Source organism: Amblyraja radiata, chromosome 27, assembly GCF_010909765.2.
Source record: "Amblyraja radiata isolate CabotCenter1 chromosome 27, sAmbRad1.1.pri, whole genome shotgun sequence".
Classification (NCBI taxonomy): domain Eukaryota; kingdom Metazoa; phylum Chordata; class Chondrichthyes; order Rajiformes; family Rajidae; genus Amblyraja; species Amblyraja radiata.
This window is the reverse complement of record NC_045982.1, coordinates 7,444,869-7,470,687: the sequence shown is the minus strand read 5'-3', so window position 1 is coordinate 7,470,687 and position 25,819 is coordinate 7,444,869.

Genomic DNA, 25,819 nt, shown 5'->3' with positions numbered 1-25,819 from the left:
ATTAAACTAGACCAAATGCAGGCCCGTTGGGTCTGTTCCCCCAACGTGCGGTTGTGAGGGGGGGAGGTGGCATGCAGCATCACACACTAACTAGCCCCCCCCCCACCTCCCGCACTCACGCTAATGGAGGGGACGAGGGGGGAGAGAGAGAGAGAAAGGGGGGGGGAGAGAGGGGGGGAGAGAGAGGGGGGGGAGAGAGGGGGGGGAGGAGGGGGGGGGGGAGAGAGACGGGGGGGGGGAGAGAAGGGGGGGGAGGGAGAGAGAAGGGGTGGGGGAGGAGAGAGAAGGGGCGGGAGAGACAGGGGGGGAGATGAGACAGGGGGGAGAGAGACAGGGGGGGAGAGAGACAGGGGGGGGAGAGAGACAGGGGGGGGAGAGAAGGGGGGGGGGGAGAGAGCGGGGGGGGAGAGAAGAGGGGGGGGGAGAGAGGACGGGGGGGAGAGAGGGGGGGGGATAGAGGAGGGGGGGAATAGAGGGGGGATGATAGAGGGGTGGGGATAGAGGGGGGGGGAGAGGAGAGGAGAGGGGGAGAGAGACGGAGAGAGAGGGGCGAGAGGAGGAGAGGGGCGAGAGGAGGAGAGGAGGAGAGGGGAGAGGGAGGAGGGGTTAGGAGGGGAGGAGAGGGAGGGGGGAGAGGAGAGGGGGGGGGAGAGAAAGGGGGGGAGAGAGAAAGGGGGGGAGAGAGAGAGAGGGGGGAGAGAGAAGGGGGGGGGAGAGAGAGAGGGGGGGGAGGGGGGGGGGGGGGGGAGAGAGGGGGGCGAGGGGGAGGGGGGGGGGGGGGGGAGGGGGGGGGAGAGAGGGGGGGGAGGGGGGAGAGAGAGGGGGGGGGGAGAGGGGGGGGAGAGAGGGGGGACGAGAGAGAGGGGGGGGAGGAGAGGGGGGGGGGAGAGAGGAGGGGGGATAGAGGCAGGGGGGAGAGAGGGGGGGGGAGAGAGAGGGGGGAGAGAGAGGGGGGGAGAGAGGGGGGGAGGAGAGAGGGGGGGAGAGAGGGGGGGGGGAGAGAGGGGGGGGAGAGAGAAGGGGAGAGAGAGAGGGGGGGAGAGAGAGGGGGGGGGAGAGAGGGGGGGGGAGAGAGGGGGGGGGAGAGAGGGGGGGGAGAGAGAGGGGGGGGAGAGAGAGGGGGGGAGAGGAGGGAGAGAGAGGGGGGAGAGAGGGGGGGAGAGAGAGGGGGGGATAGAGGAGGGGGGATAGAGGAGGGGGGATAGAGGAGGGGGATAGAGGAGGGGGGATATAGAGGAGGGGGGGATAGAGGAGGGGGGGATAGAGGAGGGGGGGGATAGAGGAGGGGGGAATAGAGGGGGGGGGGAATAGAGGGGGGGGAATAGAGGGGGGGGAATAGAGGGGGGGGTAGAGGGGGGGATAGAGGGGGGGGATAGGAGAGGAGAGGGGGAGAGGAGGAGAGGAGGAGAGGAGGAGAGGGAGGAGAGGGTAGGGAGGGGGGGAGAGGAGAGGGAGGGGGGAGAGGAGAGGGAGGGGGGAGAGGAGAGGGAGGGGAGGGAGAGGAGATGGAGGAGGGGGGGGAGAGGAGATGGAGGAGGGGGGGAGAGGAGAGGGAGGAGGGGGGAGAGGAGAGGGAGGAGGGGGAGAGGAGAGGGGGGTGGGGGGGGGGGGGGGGGGGGGGGGGAGAGTGCCTTTTTACTTCAACCCAAACCCAAACAACCATTTGCAGGCCGTGCTTTTTTACCTCTAACCATATTTTCATTTTCAAACCAAATTAAGGGTACTCACAGTGCTGTAGACATTTGTCAGTGTCATTCAAAGCTCTGATTGAGGCACACCACTTGCAGAGACTGATTGAGGCACACCACTTGCAGAGACTGATTGAGGCACACCACTTCCTGGTTTTATAGTCCCTCCACCTCCCTCCAGCAGGGGCAGCAGAGAGAATGGGGAATGTTGTAAAAACATTAATATCTCTGTCAATTTTCATCGACGGGAAAAATCCTCGGCATACATGCGGCGGAGGGGGGCTCTGAGCGAGGTGGCCAAAAATGACGGCCGTAGGTGGCGGCGTACTCTCGGAAACCGCAGCACAGAAAGCCAAAACCGGTCAAGAACAGAGTTTTAGTAATATAGATAATTCAGGTCAAAGCAAGAACAAATAGTTACGTCGATGCACACTAGAAAGCACTGCAGCTTCCATGCAATAATGCAGTTGTCCTTCCTTGCCGACTGCCGAGCCTGAAATTGCAGCCTGCACTCTTTCCAGAGGTAATTATGAAGTGAGTGGGTGTTCATTAGGCCAGATCTCTAACCAAGAATTACTGGCAATTTTATCGCAAATTTGTTTCTTGATCGTGCACGTCGGCAGATTTACAGCCAGGCTTGAAGATAATGTCTGCCCGGCTATTAAATGGTTGTCGTGGTTCAAGAAGTTAATTGTCAGAATCTTGGAGCAATTAGAAAACTCAGGAAAACGCCTGCCAGGTAGTGGAGTGTTCGTGGGAATAGCATCTCAGACCAGGATTGACTGCCAGCTTGTCGCCTGAGACTGAACTAAATGGCCACTGAAGGCAGCAGTTGACAGGGAGACAGAAGGACGTGCCTACCTAGGCGCCAATGAGTTTAGTTTAGTTTAGTGCAGTGGTTCCCAACCTTTTTTAGCTCATGGCCCCCTTGGGATCTTTTAATTTTTCTGTGCCCCCCCCCCCCCTGACATTATTAGTGGAAAAAAAGTACTTCAATATTATAATACCTTCCATAAAAATATCAGTGTCTATTAATTGCACATATATTCTCTTTTATTCTATTCCACAAACGTCAAAAATATTTCAACTACATAGATTTAAATTTATTAGAACTGAAATTTAGGAGGGTAGCTCTGTGGCCCCCTTCATTGAATCTGTGGCCCCCCAAATCCCAACATTTTTCTGTGGCCCCCCTGAAATTTGCCATATGGCCCCAGGTTGGGAATCACTGGCTTAGTGTACCATCAACAGCTTTTGTCGCGTGCTATCAAGTCAGCGGAAAGACATTACATGATTATAATCGAGCCATCTACAGCGAATTAACTGCGAGGAACTGACCACACAGGTAAATTGTCAGAATGGTTCTTCTCTACTTTGAGTGGAACTTTAGTTTAGAGGTACCGCTTTGGAAACAGGCCACTGAGTCCACACTGACCGTCAATCGGGAGCCGCGGTCTCCGGTAGGAAGCGGCCTATTCGGAAACTCCAAACCGCTGAGAGCGTTCATCCGTTCCCACGCCGGAGTTCTATCACCCCGGCGAGAGGGCCTGAAACATCGGGCCGCCGTTGTGGCGACTGCGGAGGCCTCAATTGGCCCCGACCACGGGTGAACAAAAGGAAGAGGACTGAACTTTGTTGCCTTCCCTCGCGGTGGGAAACGTTGATTCCACTGTGGGGGGATGTTTTTATGTTTTATGTTAAAGTCTATAGTGTTGTGTTTATCTTAATTGTGTGCTGCAAGGTAACTCACATTTCACTGCACCAATTGGTGTATGTGACAATAAATGTTCTTTTGTCCTTTGTCTTGTGCTTAAGTATGATTGTGCCCGTATATAGGAAAATTTTTACTGAACTGTATGCAAAAACAGGAATTTCACTCTACCTAGTTAAGTGACAATAATCTACCATTGAACCATTGAGCCTGTGCATCCCAATGCTGTGATCTTTCCAATGGTCTTCTCCTGATTACGAGCTATCTTCTACCAGCCGGCACAGAAGTGCAGTGGCAGAGTTGCTGCCTTACCACGACCACTGCCTTACAGCTGCCTTACACAGACCCGGGTTCGATCCCGACTACGGGTGCTGTCTGTGTGGAGTTTGCACGTTCTCACTGTGACCACGTGGGCTTCCTCCGAGTACCAATTTCCTCCCACACTCCAAAGACATACAGGTTTGTGGGTTAATTGGCTTCGGTTAAAAAAAAGTAAAGTGAAAAAAGATGGTCAGCGTGAACTCGGTGGGCGGAAGGACCTTTATTTCATGCTGTAGCTCAGTCTAAAGATGAAAGTCTAGCCCCAGTCCCAACTCCCCATCCCCTGGGTAATTGCAGCCCATTTCTACCCTTTGTCCTTGGCACCCTGTAAATATTATGGTCAGTATTGCCGTCGGGCTCCATTAAGCGTGTATATTAGAGACAAATACAGTACGTGACTCAGTATTCACTAACCATGATATGTGAAGTCTCATAAAAAGTACTAATTATAATTTTTAGTTACAAGTTCGGATGATGAGAATGTCATACTAAAATGATGTGTAATTATTATATCCATTTCTACTTATGCAAACTGATTATAGTCTAATGAATAAAACCACTCGTATTAACTGATGAAACCACCACAATCGTTGATGGAATTTATCTTCAGAAACTGAGCCGCACTGACATTTTACAGATGAAAAAAAAAGCAAATGAAAAACAGATGCAATATTAAAAACTTGGGAACAAGAGGAGGCTATTTGAAGGCCTTGCTTAGTTTTGAGATACAGCATAGAAACAAGCCCTTCGGCCCATCAAGTCCATGCTAGCCATCGGTCACCTGGTTCTATGTTATCCACCAGAATAACATAGTGGATTCTATGTTAGAATAGAACATAGAATTTTAACATTTCTCATCCACTCCCTACACACCAGGGGCAATCCACAGAGGCCAATTAACCTTCACACCCGCATGTCGTTCGAATGTGGGCAGAAACCGGAGCACCCGGAGTAAACCCACTCGTTCACAAGAAGAACGTGCAAGCTCCGCACAGGCAGCACCGGGGTCAGGGTCGAACCCTGGACTCTGGCGCTTTGAAGTAGTAGCTCTACATGCTGTGGCACTGTGCTGCCCCCATTTTGCTTGCCATTAACGATATAATTGCTGAATGTGTGACCAAATTCCATACTGATAGCTTTTTCTCCACATACCCGATTACCTTTGATTCACAGGAGTTCATCTATCTCCTAATCTGAGGAAAGACATTCTTGCCATAGAGGGAGTACAGAGAAGGTTCACCAGACTGATTTCTGGGATGTCAGGACTTTCACATGAAGAAAGACTGGATAGACTCGGCTTGTACTCGCTAGAATTTAGAAGATTGAGGGGGGATCTTATAGAAACTTACAAAATTCTTAAGGGGTTGGACAGGCTAGATGCAGGAAGATTGTTCCCGATGTTGGGGAAGTCCAGAACAAGGGGTCACAGTTTAAGGATAAGGGGGAAATCTTTTAGGACCGAGATGAGAAAAACATTTTTCACACGGAGAGTGGTGAATCTCTGGAATTCTCTGCCGCAGAAGGTAGTTGAGGCCAGTTCATTGGCTATATTTAAGAGGGAGTTAGATGTGGCCCTTGTGGCTAAAGGGATCAGGGGGTATGTAGAGAAGGCAGGTACAGGATACTGAGTTGGATGATCAGCCATGATCATATTGAATGGCGGTGCAGGCTCGAAGGGCCGAATGGCCTACTCCTGCACCTATTTTCTATGTTTCTATGTTTCTATCTGAACTTTAAAATCAACAGCTGATGTAGGCTCCATTGCTGCTTCCAGCTTCTAATCTTCACTTCTGAAAGACTCACCTTTTATTGAAGGTTACATTTCCCTATTCTTGACTGTAAAACCTCAAAGAAATAGTTTCTCCCTGTCAGGTGTTGTCCTAGACTATGCTGAGAACAGAAGATCTCATGGAACATCATTGTTCATAAGGTGTTGAAAGGAACTGCGATTGCTGGTATATTCCGAAGATGGTATGGTATGGTATGATGCTTGTCACATGTACCGAGGTAAAGTAAAATTCATTTTCAATGAACACAAAGAGCTGGAGTAAATCATCAGGTCAGGCAGCATCTCTGGAGAGAATGGGTGGGTGACGTTTCGGATCGGGACTCTTCTTCAGACTGGTTCTTGGTAGAAGATAAACCCTCAATGGATTGGTCACATAAATCAGACAGAGCCCATTGATCTGCTGTGAATGCAGGTGTTTTTCTCCTGCATTCCACATTGAGGACCACTCATCAGCTCAACCCATAGCTTACTGTTCATCGTTCCTACATTACATTACAGCACAGTGGCGCAGCAGTAGAGTTGCTGTCTTATAGCGCCAGAGAACTAGGTTCAATCCTTGTGGCAGCTTGTCTCTGCCGAGTTGATACGTTATTCCCGTGACCTGTGCGGGGTTTCCCCAAGATCTCCCGTTTCCTCCCAACTCCAAAGGCGACCAGGTTTGTGGGTTAATTGGCTCGGTATAATTGTAAACTGTCCCCAGTGCGTGTAGGATAGCGTTAACGTGCGGGGATCGCTGGTCGTCGCGGACTCGGTGGGCCTGTTTCTGCGCTGTTTCTCTAAACTAAACTAAACTAAGCATCAGTGACTACACTACCAAAGTATTTTATTGGTTGTAAATTGCTTTCGAATACGTTGAGTTCTGAAAGATCCCTATTCATTTCTTGGAGAATGTGGGCAAAACGTTGATCGGGGAAGAAAATCAGCAATTGTTAACCTGTCTGGGCTACTTGTGACTTCAGATCTTCCAATGGTTGGCTTTTAATGCCCCTCAGTTCACGTGCACTCCATGGAGGCCAATAAGTACCAGCATTGCCAGCGATATCAGTGCACAGAACCGGCTTGGAGGACTGAATGGTCTTCCTCTGTTCCATTTTTCCCCCCAAAAAGCAATTGCTATCAACAACAGAGAAGGAAGATGAGCCTGAGAGAGAAAGCATGTAGTTGCTTGTTTATACCGAAGATAGACCCAAAGTGCTGGAGTAACTCAGCGGGCCAGTCTGACAAAGGGATTCGACCCGAAACGTCACCCATCCGTTTTCTCCAGAGATGCTGCCTGACCCGTTGAGTTACTCCGGCATTTTGTGTCTATCTACGGAGGGAGAAAGCAGTGTGTGTTCTTCTCCATTACTGTAGATTTATTTCAAAATCCCCGTGTCACCATGGCAACACCATTGTGCATACAAGTAGTTCACGGCTGAATCGTAGGGAACAAATCCTTGGGGTCACACCTCTATTTATTCTGTATCTCATAGAATATCTCAACGAACATTTCATCCAAACATGCTTAGTTACTCGCTTGACTTTAGAAACAGACTCTGCTGTGATCTCGACTTGAGTTGCTTTGCATGTATTCCCCTCATTATCTATCCTTCACTTGTTCAATTCGTGTAAATGCAGGATATTAAACTGGGGCTTTGACTGCACAGTAAAAGGTTTTTGTCCATTATTATCTTGCTAGGTAAGAAGGTCAGGTCTGGAGATGAGTCGATTCACTGACAGCCAGTCTCATGCTGATGAGGACTGGATGAGCTCAGGCTGTCTTTCTTGATATAGAGTCATGGAGTGATACAGCGGGGAAACAGGCCCTTCGGCCCAACTTGCCCGCACCGTTACTGGGGCAGGACAAAGCCTGGCGAGTGATAGGTGGGCACAAAAAGCGGGTCAGGCAACATCTCTGGAGAAAAGGAATAAGTGACGTTTCAGGTCAAGACCGTTCTTCAGGCTGAGAGTTTTTCAAAGGAATTTTAGACACTGGGGCATTATTAACTGGAGTTTAGCAGAATAAGAGGCATTCATTTTGAAATGTATAATATTCTAAGCAGGCCCTAGAGAATAAATTCAGAAAAAATGTTTCATCTCATGGGAGAGGGCAGAGTCTCAGGGCAGAAGGACTGTGAATCGTTCGAATTTCTTGCCACAAAGAGCTGTGGGTGCAGAAGCCCTATTTATTCTAAGACTGAGGTGTTAAAGTTCTAATCAAGAATAATAGGAAGGGATAGGAATGTAATGACCGGTGGATCAGCCATGATCCCACTGAATGTTGAATTAGGTTTGAGGCCTAACAGAGGTGCCCTTTATCTTAAGGTGCAACTGTTGCTATGACAACATGAAAAATATTAATTGTTGCATAATGTTGAACAAATTTTCAGCATTAAACAGAGTGCTCACATTTATTTATTTTGCCACCCAATTCTACACACGCTTAACAGGTGGGGGGGGGGGGGGGATGGGGGAGGCGAGGGAAAGCTGAATGGCCTCCTCTTATGATATATTCTTACCTTTCGCCAAGCCAAGCACTGGAGTTGCTTTACTACTGCCTGTCCCTCTGTCAATATTGAAATGGGATAAAACTTTCCCTCAGAGAAGGGGCTGGACTTCACAGCTCCCCTCCGTGATTGAGAATAGTCACTGACAGTGCACCGTGTCAGAGAGTCAGGGAGGTTAGGGCAGCACGGTGGCCCAGCGGTAGAGTTGCTGCCTTACAGCGCCAGAGACCCGGGTTCGATCCTGACTACGGGTGCTGTCTGTACGGAGTTTGTACGTTCTCCCCTGACCTGCGTGGGTTTTTTCTGGGATCGCAGGTTTCCTCCCACACTCCAAAGATTAAATGTTTAAATTCAAGGAGTTGTTACAGTCATGGATTATTATGCACAGAAATAGATCATTCTGCCCAAAGGTATTTTGCTGGTCTTTATACTTCATGTAGACTCAATCTTTTTCCAACCCAGAAGGGTTACGACCCAAAATGTCACCCATCCTTTTCCTCTGGGTAGCATGGTGACATAGTGGTAAAGCTACTGCCTTACAGCACCAGACACCCGGGTTCGGATGCTGTCTGTACGGAGTTTGTACGTTCTCCCCGTGACCTGCATGGGTTTTCTCTGAGATCTTCGGTTTCCTTCCACACTCCAAAGACGTACAGGTTTGTAGGTTAATGAGCTTGGTATAAAAATGTAAAGTTCTTCCTCGTGTGTGTAGGGTGCTATTAATGTGCAGGGATCGCTGGTCGGTGTGGACTCGGAGGGCCAAACGACCTGCTTAGCACTGTATCTCTAAACTAAACGAAGATGCTGCCTGACCCATTGGGTAACTCCAGCACTTTGTGTTAATCTTTGGTATAAACCAGCATCTTCAACTCTTGGTTTCTACATTCTATCAATCTCTTCTCCACTCTATTTCATCATACTCTAATTCCCCAATTTTTTCCCCCTCTGTTTTGCGTTATTGAAATTGTCATTCATCTCGCTGGAACACAGAAGGTTAGAGGGAGACCTGATGCAAATATATAAAATTATGAGAAGTATAGATGGATAGGCAGTCAGAACCTTTTCCCAGGGTTGAGATATCCAATACTAGAGGGCACATCATTTGGGGGAGAGCCTGGATTTTAAATTTTGGAATTGAAATTTTAATTTTCTTATCACTTCAGCAGGAGAATCTTTTTTTTTTTTTATCAACAAATGTTAAAAATTGTATAAAATTAAAGGTTTGGGACAAATATTTTTTATTAATATACCATTAATGGCATTATATAATCACTTGCCAACACATAACAGGTAACTACACATCACTCAATGCAAGAAATCGTTACCTGCTTTAAATCACTGTGTCTATTTGTCACCTTCATTACATTCATTAAAAAGGAATGATGAATATTGATTAAGCACCTGAGGCTTGCAGCTTTCTAGAAAGTTTCTCTGATGATGGATTTAATGGCTAACAATAATTAATAACTTTTCATCAAATGTTAGCATGAGTTGAAGCTAATATTTGTCAACATTTGCAGATTAATTTTCCATTCTATCCAGTCCAAAAACATTGCAAAATCTCCTCTGAATTGAAACAAGCTATTCAACCCAAATATGTCCATGTTGACATTAGGGCTTCACATGGGAATGTCCTTTGCATCTTTACGAAGCCCTATCAATATACTCTTCCATAACTTTCTTCCTCTTGTGCCATCCTTCAAAAATATCTCCACTACGAGATATTCTCCAATGCAGTGAGTTTTCTGGAGAATAGAAGAGTGGGCAGTCAAGTCATTGGAACGTATAAGATGCTTGGCTGAGAAATTGCCTCTGGATAAACTCCAGCCTAACACTTCTGCAACCAAGAGCTACAATCTCAGGGAAAGAGGCCCACTTTTTAGATCTGAGAACTTTGTCCAACAAAATGACTGCCTGAGAAAGATATAAGTTTGGCAAACCGTAGAAACCAATTTTGGACAAACTGGTCCAGGACCACGGAAAAGGGGACATATCGATCACGAGTCAAGAACAGATTTTGCCTACATATTATAAAAGAATTAGCATTCTCAAGAAAATACTACAGTCTGTTTTAGAGGAGACAATGAAGAAAGTGAAAAGGACATTCTTGCGATCATTTTGGTCGTTCTTATGATTCTTTCTCCTGTAGAAGACTTTACTGCACGTACTAAACATTGTTCCCTTTATCATGTATCTGTATATTGTGGATGGCTCGATTGTAATCATATATAATCTTTCTGCTGACTGGTTAGCACGTAACAAAAGCTTTTCACTGTGCCTCGGCACCATATGAAAATACACTAAACTAAATGAACCATTAACACAGACTGAATGAAAAGAGATAGCATGATAGTAAAGAGCAGGACGGACTCCCGAGGCTGATTAGCTTCAACCTGATTCTATGTTGATTATGATTTATCTTTGGTCATAAAATTATGGAACCTTGATCATCAGACTATTCATACATTCGCCCACTAACTATTGGATTGGTGCTTCTTGTGGGGTTTCATTTTTAATTAAGAATGGAGTGTTCTGTGAGGCTTGCAAATGTAATAATGTGGAATCTGTTTACTGCTAATCTTTGGTAGCCATATCTCCAAATGTCGCTGAACATGTTTCAGGCTGATGTGCCACTCTGCTGCGATCCTGCTGAGCCTTCTTCAGGTCTGAACACCCCCTTTGTGTCTCCCTTTTTGCAACTTCAAGCAGCAAGACTCTCAGTTAGAAACTCAGAAATCGGATCAATTAGCATTTGCTTTTAAAAAAAAAAAAATCCGCAATTGACCTAAAATGATGTAGCACCGTTTAGATTCCGCAAACAATCATTTCTAGGTAGCTGTGTGCCTGTTGCATGATGTAGCATTATGCTGTAGCTGCTTGAAGTCTATGGTACAGTCATATAGGACTTTAGTTAAAGCCCTGTCCCACGGTACGAGTTCATTCCAAGAGCTCTCCCGAGTTTGCCCTGATTCGAACTCAGAGATTTACGGTAATGGCCACTCGTCGGTACTCGGGGCTCTCGTGGACATTTTTCAACATGTTGAAAAATCTTCACGAGCCTTCCCGAGCTTACCTGCCATTAGTGAGTCTTCCCGAGTACCTGCCGTTAGCGTTACGAGCCGCTAAGAGACGTCCCCGAGCTCCGACGTACCCGCTACGTTCATTCTCCGTGCTTACCACGAGTTTGATTTTTTTTTAACTGGGGAGAGCTCTTGGAATGAACTTGTACCGTGGGACAGGGCTATTAGGCCACATTTGGAGTATTGTGTGCAGTTATGATCATCCCAATATAGGAAGGATGTGGAGGCTTTGGAACCATTGCCAGTGAGGTTTACCAGAATGAAGCCTGGATTATAGACAATAGACAATAGGTGCAGGAGTAGGCCATTCGGCCCTTCAAGCCATTCACTGTGATCATGGCTGATCATCCACAATCAGTACCCCGTTCCCGCCTTCTCCCCATATCCCTTGATTCCGCTATCTTTAAGAGCCATATCTAAGGTGGTATTAGCTACAGGGCGAAGTGGGCCAAATATTTTCTCTAGAAAACCAAAGGTTGCGGGGAGAACTAATAGGTACATAAAGTTATGAGAGGCATAGATAGACATCAAAATCTTTTTCCCAGGATGGAGAAATCAAATACTAGAGGGTACAATTTTAAGGTGAGAGGGACAAAGTTTTCAGGAGTTGTGCTGGTGACGTTCTTTTGTACAGAGAGTGAGTACCAGGGTTGGTGGCCAAGGCAGATGTGGTAGTGGCATTTAGGAGACTTTTGGACAGGCAGGAAATGGAGGAACATGGATTACATGCAGGCAGATAAGAGATGGCCTTGCATCATGTTCGGCACAGACATTGTGAGTTCCTATGCTGTAGTATTCCATGTTCTCTCTTGGGGAATTTGCTCTATGAGCAAATTACATCAAGTAACCTGGTAGTTTTCCATCTGCAAAACACTAAGTGTGGGGGAAAACTCAGTGGGTCAGTCAGCATCTGGGTATGGAATGGACAGGCAATGTTTCAGGTCAGGTCCCTCCTTCAATCTGATACATTGTCTGAAGAACGGTCTTGACCCGAAACGTCGCCTGTCCTTTCCATATCCAGATGCTGCCTGACCTGCCCAGTTCTTCCAGCACTCTGTGTTTTTCTCAAGATTCCAGCATCTGCCTTTCCATGTGTCTCCATCTCACTGATATTTCTCCATGTTGGGACATAATGATATAATAATTCCTGAAGATTCACAGTACACACTGGCGTACATAACACTGCGCTATGTAAGCATGTAAAACTATTTATAGGGACATCTATTGACGCTGGGAGACTTGCATAGGAAGCTACCAAAGTGAGCCTCAACTGCACAAACATATTCTAATGTTGAAGATAGGCACAAAATGCTGGAGGAACGAGGCAGGTCAGGCAGCATCTCCGGAGAAAAGGAATAGTGATGTTTCGGGTCAGAACCCTTCCTCAGAAGAAGGGCCTGGATAGAGAAGGGTCTGGATAGGGTGGATGTGGAGAGGATGGTTCCACTAGTGGGAGGGTCTAGGACCAGAGGTCATAGCCTTGGATTTAAAGGACATTCCTTTAGGAAGATGAGGAGGAATTCTTTAGTCACAGGGTGGTGGATTTGTGGAATTCATAGCCACAGAAGGCTGTGGGAGGGCATCAATTGATATTTTGATTGATAGATTGATAGATTCTTGATTAGTACGGGTGTCAGGGTTTATGGAGAGAAGGCAGAAGAATGGGGTTGAGAGGGAAAGATAGATCAGCCATGATTGAATGGTGGAGTAGACTTGATGGGCCGAATGGCCTACTCCTGCACCTATTGTCTATTGTCTATTGAATAGCCTAATTCTGCTCCTAGAACGTATGAACCCACTGCATTACTCCAGGATTTTGTGTCTATCTTCGATATAAACCAGCATCTACAATTCCTTCCTACACATTAGTTCAATATTCACAGACTGCGAAAAGATGAATAAAAATTTCCCCCCAGCATTAGCCGATGGCAAATTCATTTAATCAGAGCATCACTGGTGAACCTGCAAGCATTGCTCCATTGCCGGCATGATAGGCATTGGTCACTTTGGGATGGAAGCAAAGGAAATGCCCATCAGTGAAGAGTCAATACCCAGCTGCTTCAGAGGCTCTCCTTGGGTAAAAAAAACAGTCTATAACTGCACTCACTTGCCCAAGAGCCATCATTAATAACCCAGATCTATTCATTAATTGCAAACCTCCCTCATTGTTCAGGTGGGTGTGGATCAATAGAAGAAATTCCACATGATGAATGCATTGTGTACAGGAAGACTATATGAGACATTCATCTTCAAGAGAAAACGAACTGCTGGCCATGTTCCACGGGCCGTACTGCTGGCAAGTATAAAATAGTTGGAAACATCATCGATCCTTTGATAATGAGATGCAACGCATACATCAACAGGAGCCAGCCTTCCTGATGAGCTTGAAATCCATAGGATGCCCCTGCTATTTCTTGACATTTGCTGCTATTTCTCTATGTACCAGTGATGTGCATACATGATGCTATTCCTTCACTTGCTTAGCAAGACATCAGGGAACCTCTCGTCCCTGTTAATATTGTAAAGAATAATCTGCATTTGAGCATACCATTAAAATCTCCATTCTTGCACCTGCATCAACTCGAGTCGAATGTAAAATGTGTCTACAAAGTCATGAAGCAGACAGCTTTTCATATTCTGTGACATGAAACTTGTTTTGAAAATATGTCATTATCAGACACTTGCTGAAAGCAGGCAATTGACAATTCCTCTGGCCTTTCAGTTCTGAAGCTATAGATCTGGCACTTAACGTAACATCATGCATCAGTTAGTCTGCGCTTTAATCCCCAGAATGTAACGCAATGGGGTTTCTGTTGATGAAGTCACAGAACAGCATCGGCCACTGATAAAACATCGAGGTAAACCTCTCAAAAGTACGAAGGAACTAGTCATTGACTTCAGGTTACACCCAGCCTATATAAATGTTAGTAAAACGGAGATCGTCAAGAGCTTCATGTTCAAAAGTTCGTAAGTTCATAATTTATCAGAGCTATTTGGCTCATCAGGTCAACTCAAATTGCCCAACGACCCTGGTGTAGATGGTCAAACAGTGCATGGTGGTGAGGTAGTGCACAGGAGAGAGATAGAACACCTGGCTGAGTGAAGATGCAACAACAACCTCTCACTTGATGTCAACATACTATCAAAATGGCGTCAAGTTGGGAAAAGGGGAAGTACAACGGGATCTGGTGGTTCTTGTTCATCAGTCTATGAAAGTAAGCATGCAGGTACAGCAGGCAGTGAAGAAAGCGAATGGCATGTTGGCCTTTATAACAAGAGGAGTCGAGTATAGGAGCAAAGAGGTCCTTCTGCAGTTGTACAGGGCCCTAGTGAGACCACACCTGGAGTATTGTGTGCAGTTTTGGTCCCCTAATTTGCGGAAGGACATTCTTGCTATTGAGTGAGTGCAGCGTAGGTTTACAAGGTTAATTCCCGGGATGGCGGGACAGTCATATGCTGAGAGAATGGAGCGACTGGTCTTGTACACTCTGGAGTTTAGAAGGATGAGAGGATATCTTATTGAAACATATAAGATTGTTAAGGGTTTGGACACGCTAGAGGCAGGAAACATGTTCCCGATGTTGGGTGAGTCCAGAACCAGGGGCCACAGTTTAAGAATAAGTGGTAAGCCATTTAGAACGGAGACGAGGAAACACTTTTTCTCACAGAGAGTTGTGAGTCTGTGGAATTCTCTGCCTCAGAGAGCGGTGGAAGTCGGTTGTCTGGATACTTTCAAGAGAGAGCTCGATAGGGCTCTTAAATATAGCGGAGTCAGGGGATATGGGGAGAAGGCAGGAACGGGGTACTGATTGGGGATGATCAGCCATGATCACATTGAATGGCGGTGCTGGCTCGAAGGGACGAATGGCCTACTCCTGCACCTATTGTCTATTGTCTATAACGTACCACCCATAAGGTACAGAATCCTGAATTCCCACATCACCAGGTTCAGGAACAGCTACTTTCCTGCAACTATCAAATTCTTGAACCAGCCTACACTACCCTAACCCTACCTCAACAATGAAACAGCACAGCCCTCCTAGATCACTATGGACTTGGTTATTTTTCATTAATGTCTTGCTTTTTTTTGTATAGTTTAGTTCAGACCATAGACTTTTTCATTTACAATTTTGACTTGACCAAGGGGGACCTGTTGGGTCCCGTCTCCTCATTGAGTCATACAGCATTAAAACAGGCCCTTCAGCACAACCTGCCGGCACCGACCAACATGTCCCATATACACTTGTCTCACATCTGCTTTTGGCCCGTACCCCTCCAAACCTGCCCTATGCATGTACCTTCTAACTGCTTCTGAAACATTGTGATAGACCTTGCCTCAACTACCTCCTCTGACAGCTCGTTCCATACACCCACCACCCTTTGTGTGAAAATGCTACCCCTCTAAATTCCTATAAAATCTTTCCTCCTTCACCTTAAACATATGCCCTTATGTAATTTGTGTGTAATTTATGTATAAATTATTTTTGTGCGTGTTTGTCCGAGTCTATAGGCTTGTGATGCTGTGCAGGCAAGATTTTTCATTGTACCTAAGATCGATCAATTCATTTTGAAGTCATCTTGAAGGAGTCACAATCTAATTTTTGATTAATTCTGAAAACAAGTAACAATGATTATCTCGAAAGAGACAAAATATCATGGGAGAAGCACACAACGTGTTGTGGGCAGGGACTACAAATAAGAGGTTCATAAATGAAGACCACACACCGGATGGCACGGTGGCGCAGCTGTAGAGTTACCACCTTACAGCGCCAGGGACCCGGGTTCGATCCTGACTACGGGTGCTGTCTGGATGGAGTTTGTACGTTCTCCCCGTGACCTGCGTGCGTTTTCTCCGGATGCTCCGGTTTCCTACCACACTCCAAAGTCATACAGGTTTGTAAGTTAATTGGCTTGGTATAATTGTAAACTGTTCCCAGTGTGTGTAAGGTAGTGTTTGTGTGCGGGGATTGCTGGTAGCCACGTCTCGGGTGGGCTGAAGGACCTGTTTCCTCACTGTATCTCTGTACTAAGCTAAACATACCCAAAAGAGTCAATGATGCTGTAGCCAAAAAAATCATAAATCAAACCTTCATAAACCAAAGAGCGCAGTATATATATTTGTACATATATGGTGTATCACTTTAAGTAGTGACAAACAGATGCTATTAGCTTAAGGCAATATTCCATCCTGCAGTTCCACTGATACTCGTAAATCATAAACCTTTATTATTGTCACTTATATTGTCTGATTTGACTTATAACGCATGGTCAGCATTTGTTACCCTGTTGTGGCACATTTTATGATCTAAATGAACTGGGCGATCAAGCAGAACAAGTGCATTTCTTCAGAAGCCATTCTAAGTTATTGAAGTTAAAGATGAAATTATTTAGAAGTTAAATAATGAACTAGGATTATATGGATATTAAAGAACTGCAGAAGTTAATTTAAATTGAAGATAGACACAAAAAAGCTGGATGAACTCAGCAGGACAGGCAGCATCTCTGGAGAGAAGGAATGGGTGACGTTTCGGCTCGAGACCCTTCTTCAGACTGATGCCAGGGGAGTTGGCGGTACAGAGATAATATGTGGTCGGAGACAGTAAGACTGGTCAGAGAACTGGTCGAGGAAGAACGGAGGGCTTTAAGACCTTCCTGGTGGTGGATGGAGGTGTACTATGGACTGAACATCCATAGTAAAGATGAGGTAGTGGGGGCCTGGAAAACGGAAGTTATTGAAGAGACGAAGGGCACGTGAGGTGTCTTGGACATAGGTAGGGAAGGATTGGACCAGGGGGGATAGGATGGAGTCGAGGTATGTGGAAATTAATTCAGTGGGACATGAACAATGGGTCTGCCAGGGCAGTTCTGTTTGTGGATTTTGGGGAGTAGATAAAATCGGGCCGTGCGGGGCTGGGGAACGATAAAGTTGGAAGCTTTGGAGGGCAGACAGCCGGAAATAATGAAATCACTAATGGTGAGTGATATTAAGGCCTGGTGCTCGTCTGTGGGATCATGGTCCAAGGATAAGTAGGAGGAGGTGTCTGAGATACACAAAATTGCTGGGGAAAATCAGCGGGTGCAGCAGCATCTATGGAGCGAAGGAAATAGGCGACGTTTCGGGCCGAAACCCTTCTTCAGACTGATGGGGGGTGGGGAAAGAAAGAAGGAAAAAGGAAGGAGGAGGAGGAGCCCGAGGGCGGGCGGATGGGAGGGTGGGAGGAGACAGCTAGAGGGTGAAGGAAGGGGAGGAGACAGCACAGGCTAGCCAAATTGGGGGAATTCAATGTTGATGCCATAAGGACGCAAGGACCCCAGACGGAATATGAGGTGCTGTTCCTCCAATTTCCGCTGTTGCTCACTCTGGCAATGGAGGAGACCCAGGACAGAGAGGTCGTCTGTGTCTGAGAGTTGTCGGAGGTGTCTGAGAGTTGTCGTCTGGCCTCAGTCTGGTCGAGGTCAGCGCGGCAGACTACCACGACACCTCCCTTGTCAGCGGGTTTGAGTATCATGTCGCGGGTGCTGCAGAGTGAGCAGAGGGCTGTACGTTCAGTGGGGGAGAGGTTAGAGTAGGTATGGGGAGTGGAAAAGTTGAGACGGTTGATGTCATGCCGGCAGTTAGAAATGAAAAGGTCTAAAGAGGGTAGAAGGCCATCCGGGGGAGTCCAGGATTATATGGATTATATGGATCCTTTTGCATTGAACACTGTGCAAAGGTGCTTCACAGTAAATAAAACAAAACCTAAAGCTGTTGCAGAGGGAAGGTCAAAACCTGGCACATTCTGTACTTCTGCCAAAGCCCTTTTACCAACTCCAATGATAGGCCATCAACATGAAAGTTTAACTGCATTTTGATCCACATCGAATGCTGCCTGACCCTCTGAGTGTTTCCAACGTGTTCATGAGCGGTCCGTCAATCGACTTTAAATCTTCTTAGCTGCAGTGAATGTCAGGCAGTGAAGACAAGGAACTGCAGGTGCTGCTTTACACAAAAGGACACAAAGTGCTGGAGTAACTCGGTGGGTCAGGCAGTATATGGTGCTGGAACCATTGAGTTGCTCCAGCACTTTGTGTCCTTTTGAGAATGTCAGGCAATCTCACTCAACCTTCCCTGAAATAGCAAATCCCATCAATCTAGTGAAATTAAGTTTATTGCTTCCACGCTGAGTATACTATTCCTTAGATAAAGGATACTGATGTGATTACACCAAAGTCACACCGCAAAATTACAGCAGAACTACCTAACTCACGCACGCCGTTACTTTGATGAATGTTTACATTCAGATGTCACTAACACCAATATTTATTAACTGTACAAGATATAGGTAAGGTCACTTATGGAGTACAGCGTGAGGTTCTTGTCACCCTGCTCCAAGAATGATGTCATTAAACTGGGAAGGTTCTAAAAGAGATTTATGAGGCTATTATCAATAGAGAGTTTGAGTTATAAGAACAGTGGTGCAGCGGTGGAGTTATTGCCTTATGGGGCTTTTTCACGGGGCGAGTTGACGCAAGATGTCACCAGAGTGAAGAGGTCGTGGTCCAGCACGAGTCTCGCACGATATAACGGGGGTAGATAAAGAGTTCCCACGGTACTCGGCATTTCTGTTATTTGTGCGAGTGACTTGTCCGTTTCCCGAGCTTTCGCGTTAAATCTTGAATGAACATCGTGAACTACACGTGACACAAATGATGTAACTTTTTTTTTCACACACTATATATATCCTCCCTTGGTTGAATTGGCTCATTTGGAGACATGTTTTACTGTGTATGTGGGAGACACAGATGGACTGAGCACAGTACCTCGGTCTTACTGTGTGTGGGAGAGGGGGAGAAAGAGACGTACACTCACAGAGGCAGAGTCTCTCAACCTATGTAAGAGGGAGGGAGAGAGAGAGAGAGAGGCACACACAAGGTGGATGTGAAATCTCACCTGCCTGTTTCAGTGACAGACACCCGCCGCCAGTAAATGAAGACACCCCCATCTGTCTCCCCCTCCTCTCCCTCGACTCCCCCACCTTTCCCTCCCAACTCCAGTCCCGTCCCGACCCCCTGGGAAACTGAATAGAGCAACAATATAGATATAGAAACTGAAACAATATAGAAACTGAATAGCGCAACATGGCAAAAACATCTCTGACACGCTTTGCCCCCTTTCTTTGAGATTTTCTGGGAGCCATCTCTGCAAGTGTTCCTGTTAAAAAGATTATCCAACAATGACAATTAGGTGGGACGTCCTCGAAGGACACATGTTCCCTTGTCGATATTTTTACTCACCTTCTGTCCCCTCTGTCCAGCTTCCGGGTTTACCGTTCGCAGGAGTTCCCACGCGTTATATCTCTAAAATCTGAAGTTAGGTAATGTCTGAAGGAACTGCAGACGCTGGTTAATGCTGGTTAATATGCACAGAAGGACACAAAATGTTGGTGTAACTCAGCAGGTAAGTCAGATCTGGGAAGAAAAACATAAAAAGCTGGAGTAAGTCAGCGGGTCAGGCAGCATCTCTGGAGAAAAAGAATAGGTGACGATTCGAATCGGAGCCTTTCTTCAGACAGCCTAATCGGAATTGAGTCTGAAGATGTGTCTCGTCCCGAAACATCAGCTTTTTTTCTCCAGAGATGCTGCTTGACTCGCTGAGTTACTCCAGCTTTTTGTGTCTGTCTTCGGTTTAAACCAGCATGTGCAGTTCACTCCTTACACGGGTCTCTGTACAACATTGATTGGTAGCGTTCTGGACCCCTGGACCCGAGGACTCCGACCTGTATCTCTCAAAGAAGTACATGTGAAAAATTTCTCACGTACCATAAAAATGCGTAACCTTTCAGTAAAGTCCCTTTTAAAGTCCCTTTTAAAGATTATAGTTATTTTCTTGAATCTCATTAACATAACTCATGAATAAGTTGATGTCCATATGCGGATGCTAATCTTTATTTTTATTTATTTTTTAAATTCAATCCCACAGAAGATAATTTTTACTCACCTTCTGTCCCCTCTGTCCAGCTTCCGGGTTCACCGTTCGCAGGAGTTCCCACGGTACCCGCAAGAGTTATTACGGATATCGCACTGGCCACTACGTTCATATAATGCTGCAATACTCAACCACAAGTGTACAAGTCAATCTTGGAGAAATTCAAACTTTCTTGAATTTTCTCCCGAGTGACCAAGTTACACGATGACCTGCCGTTAGCGCTACGGTGGTCCACGGTGGTCCACGAATGCCGTACTGTTATCGCACGAGGTTCCCACGATGTTAAACTCCGGTTAACTCTTGCGTCAAGTCGCCCCGTGAAAAGGCCGCTTTACAGCGCCAGAGACCTGATTTTCGATCCTGACTACAGCTGTAATTTTGCTGTGTGACTTTGGTGTGATCACATCAGTATCCTTTATCTAAGGAATAGTATACTCAACGGAATTTTTACGTTCTCCCTGCGACCACGTGGGTTTTCGCCGGGTGCTCCGGTTTCCTCCCACACTCCAATGACATATAGCTCTGTAAGTTAATTGGCTTCAGTAAAATTGTAAATTGTTCCTAGTGTGTAGGATAGTGCTGATGTAGGGTTGACCACTGATCGGCGCGGACTCGGTGGGCCGAACGGCCTCTTCCCATGCTGTATCTCTGACGCCTAATCTCTAAAGAGAGGGTGGATAAGCTGTGTCTTTATTCCTTGGAGCATAGGAAGGTGAGGGGCGACCTTAGAGAGGTCTCAGTGGGCTTGGTTAAGGTGAACATACGCAATCCATCCCATAAGGTAGGGGAGCCTAAACTTGAGGACGTAGGTGTAAGGTGTGAAGGGAACTGAGGGGCAACTTTTTGAAACAGAAAGTGGAATATGTATCTGGAATATAGAACATAGAACATAAAAAATAGGTGCAGGAGTAGGCCATTCGGCCCTTCGAGCCTGCACCGCCATTCAATATGATCATGGCTGATCATCCAACTCAGTATCCTATACCTGCCTTCTCTCCATACCCCGTGATCCCTTTAGCCACAAGGGCCACATCTAGCTCCCTCTTAAATATGTATACCAAGTCTGCAAGGAACGAGCTGCCAGAGGAGGTGGTGGAGCTGGGAATAATCATGGCATTTTAAATATAGTCTTCTTCTTCTTTTCGTGTCTTTGAAGCTGGTTGACTATATGACAGTTTCCCATTCCTTTACACAGTCCTTTGCGTTTTTGTTGAACACTGCAAGATCCTTTGAGCTGCACTGGTTGGGTAGTAGGGGGCAGACAAGGCAGTGCTGCATTGTATGGTCCTCTTCTCCACATTCACAGGTGGTTTGGCCAGTTTCATAGCCCCATCTGGCCATGGCAGCTTTTGATCGCCCTGTTCCTGTTCTCAGGCGGTTGAGCGTCTTCCACTGGACCCATGGTGCTTCTGAGCCCGGAGGGAGGGCTTCAGAAGGAGGGATACCCATGTCAGTAGGAGGGGGGTCGTCCTCAAGCCTTTTTGTCCATAGTTGGAGTCTGGTTTCCTCCCGTGATGTTATTAGAGGCTGGACATGGCTGAGAAAGCTTCTCCTGGACTTCAGCCGTTGGGCCGGGGGTACACGTCCATAGAGGAGGTGGCGTTCATCACTGGTGGCCTTGGTCATCTCTACTCGGCTGGCGACTTCCCGTCTCACATCAGCAGGGGCAATGCCAGCGAGGAGGTGCAGGTTGTTTATGTTGGTGGGCTTCAAGCAGCCAGTGATTGAGCGGCAGGTGTTATTCAACGCTGGGTCTAATTTCTTGGCATGGGATGATCTCTCCCAAACAGGACACGCATACTCCGCAGAGGAGTAGCACAGGGCCAGAGCAGTAGATCTTAATGTGTGTGCTGTGGCTCCCCATTTGGAGTTGGTCAGCTTCCGGAGGATGTTATTTCGGGAGTTAACTTTCAGTTTGGTGTTTTTGACGTGTTCCTTATAGGAGAGAGTGCGATCCAGTGTTACACCGAGGTAGACAGGGTTGGTGCAGTGCCCAAGAGGTGTTCCAGACCATGTGACGTTAAGGGGTCTGTTTGCTTCCCGGTTCCTGAGATGGAACGAGCAGGCTTGGGTCTTCGCAGGGTTTGCGTGTAGGTGGTTGCGCTCGTAGTAGAGGTGTAGCTCATCTAGGGCTGAGGTGAGATTCGCTTCTACAGCTTCAAACGTACTCTCTTGGGATGTTACACAGAGGTCGTCGGCGTAGATGAACCGCTCAGTGTTCTGGTCCATTGGCTGGTCATTGGTGTAGATGTTATATAGTAGTGGAGCCAGCACACTACCTTGAGGCAAGCCATTCCGTTGTCGTCGCCAGCGACTTTGCTTGTTGTTAAGGACAACATAGAAGCGCCTATCTTTCAGGAGGGCTCCGATGAGGTCCGTGAGTGCCAGGTCTTTGGTATTCTCCAAGATCTTTTTTAGGAGGAGGCGGTGGTTCACAGTGTCATACGCGGCAGACAGATCAACAAAGACGGCTCCTGTCACCAGTCCTTTCTGGAACCCGTCTTCAATGCGCTTCAATGTAGAGGAAACGTTTGAAGGAATGTGGTCCAGGCACAGAGAACAGTGTATGGCAACTTGGTGGCAATAAAGTTTAGAGATGCAGCTCAGAAACAGGCCCTTCGGCCCACCGGTTCCGTGCCGGCCAGCGATCCCCACATATTAACAATGTCCTACACACACTCGGGACAATTTTCCCCTTTACCAAGTTAATTAACCCTCAAACCCGTACGTCTTTGGCGTGTGGGAGGAAACCGAAGATCTCGGAGAAAACCCACGCAGGTCACGGGGAGAACGTACAAACTCCGTTGGGCTGGTTTCCATGCTGTATATCTGTACGACCCGTCATTTATAAGGTTTATTTCCCCTTATTCCTCCCGTTAAAATGAATTGTATTTAGCTGCAAGCGCACATTTAAAACTGGCTTTTATACTTCAGACGGGAGAACCAAATTGGACAGAAAACAGTCTGAGTGATTGACTGATCGATAGAAACATTTCTATTTCTATAATGACTTCCACAACCTCTGGTTGACCCCGTGTTTTTATACCAGTTAGGTATTTCAGAATTGTAGTTACTATTGTAATGGAGGAAATGGGAAGCCAATTTGCACCTAACAAAATGTTCTCCCACACACAGCCATGTGCTAATGACCGGAGAGTCTATCTTAGTTGAACGGAAGGATTGAAATAAGAGTTTTCAGCAATGTGCAGAGCAAGAGCAAAGGAAAGCCTTGGAGCAGAAACCTGAAATGAACAGCCTGAGGGCAGGAGGGATAATAATGAAAAGAATTGGCAACATTCACTCCACACAGAATTTATGGTACCATGTATTGGAAAAGTCAACTTGGGAGTTGTTATAGAGTCATAAGGTCGTGGTCAGAAGGAATAGGAGTAGAATTAGGCCATTCGGCCCATCAAGTCTACTCCGCCATTCAAACATGGCCGATCTATCTCTCCCTCCTAACCCATTCTCCTGCCTTCTCCCCATAACTTCTGACAGCTGTACTAATCAAGAATCTATCTATCTCTGCCTTAAAAATATCCACTGACTTGGCCTCCACAGCCTTCTGTGGCAACGAATTCCACAGATACACCACCATCTGACTAAAGAAATTCCTCCTCATCTCCTTCCTAAAAGAACGTCCTTTAATTCTGAGCCTATGACTTCTAGTCCTAGACTCTCCCACTAGTGGAAACATCCTCTCCACATCCATGTGAAGAAGGGTCTCGACCCGAAAGGTCACCCATTCCTTCTCTCCAGAGATGCTGCCAGTCCCGCTGAGTTACTCCAGCTTCTTGTGTCTATCTCTCCACATCCATTCTATCCAAGCCTTGTTGAGACAGAGTCGTGTGACTTTGGCCAAATTGGTCAATCAATCACAATCACAATCGCAATCATACTTTATGAGCCAAGTATGCTTTGCAACATATGAGGAATTTCATTTGCCAAGTCAGTCATACAAATAAAAAGCAACGGGACGCAAAAAATGCATTTTAACATAAACATCCACCACAGTGACCCCTCCACATTCCTCACTGTGATGGAAGGCGAAAAAAAAGTTCAGATCTTTTCCCTTCTTTACTCTAACCGGTCAGCGGAAAGACTATATATGATTATAATCGTGCCGTCCACAGTGTACAATCTTACTGATCTGTATGCAAAAAAAATAATTCCACTGTACCATGGTGTAAGTGATAATAAAGAACCATTGAAGGTCAAACTCCAAATGTGCTGCTCAGAAGTCGTCATAATAAGCAGCAGAATAAGACCAGGGAATTGTCCATCGTGACCTGGCTGGTATTCTTTTGTTTAATTAACATCTTTAAAGCTGGTCATTGTTACAAGATTGAATGTGGGACCTATTGTGTGAAATGTAGTTGTATTCAATCATCTTTCTTCTCCCCCCCCCCCCCCCCCCACTTCCACCCCCCCCCCCCCCCCCCCCCCATCTCTTTTCACCTTATCTGACACCGATTTGTCTCCTTTTCACCTCTAGCCTTTGTCGCTTACTCCACCCATCTGCCAATTAAACCTTCCATCAGCTTCCTTCCTTCCATCCACATATCACTTTTGCACCCCCCACCTTTCTTTTCCAGCTTTGTCTCTTCCCCCCCCCGCCCCCACCCCCAACCCCCCACTCCATTAGTCCCAATCCAAGACATCATCTGCCCATTCCCTCCACACATGCTGCCTCAACCACTGAGTTCCTCCAGTACTTTGTGATTTGCCCGAGAATCCACAACCTGCATTCTCTTGTGTCTCCATTGTAGTTACTAGTTACTAAGTTACAGAGAAAGGTTGAACAAGTTAGGACTTTATTCTTTGGAGCGCAGAAGGTTAAGGGGGGACTTGATAGAGGTTTTTAAAATGATGAGAGGGATAGACAGAGTTGACGTGGAAAAGCTTTTCCCACTGAGAGTAGGGAAGATTCAAACAAGGGGACATGACTTGAGAATTAAGGGACTGAAGTTTAGGGGTAACATGAGGGGGAACTTCTTTACTCAGAGAGTGGTAGCTGTGTGGAATGAGCTTCCAGTGAAGGTGGTGGAGGCAGGTTCGTTTTTATCATTTAAAAATAAATTGGATAGTTATATGGATGGGAAAGGAATGGAGGGTTATGGTCTGAGCGCAGGTATATGGGACTAGGAGAGATTATGTGTTCGGCACGGACTAGAGGGGTCGAGATGGCCTGTTTCCGTGCTGTAATTGTTATATGGTTATTATATATGGTTACTCGTATATGTTACAGACAATAGACAATAGGTGCCTAAGAGTTTAAGAAGGAACTGCAAATGCTGGAAAATCGATGGTAGACATAAATGCTGGAGAAACTCAGCGGGTGCAGCAGCATCTATGGAGCGAAGGAAATAGACAATAGGTGCCATTCGGCCCTTCGAGCCAGCACCACCATTCAATGTGATCATGGCTGATCATCCCCAATCAGTACCCTGTTCCTGCCTTCTCCCCATATCTCCTGACCGCTATCTTTAAGAGCCCTATCTAGCTCTCTCTTGAAAGTATCCAGACAACTGGCCTCCACTGCCCTCTGAGGTTATATTGAAACAGTGACTGCACTGCAAAAGTATTTAATTCGTCACAATGCACCTTGGGTGACACAGCAAAGGATTTTGTTCGGCACTATGGAATATACGGTCATTTTGTTTTCCCTAAGGGTAAAAGAATAAATATTTTAAGTAAAGCAAGATTTGGAAACAAGGAAAGACAGCAGGAGGGAAATGGTTTCAGATTGTGGAACAAAGACTTGGCAGAAAGCACTGCG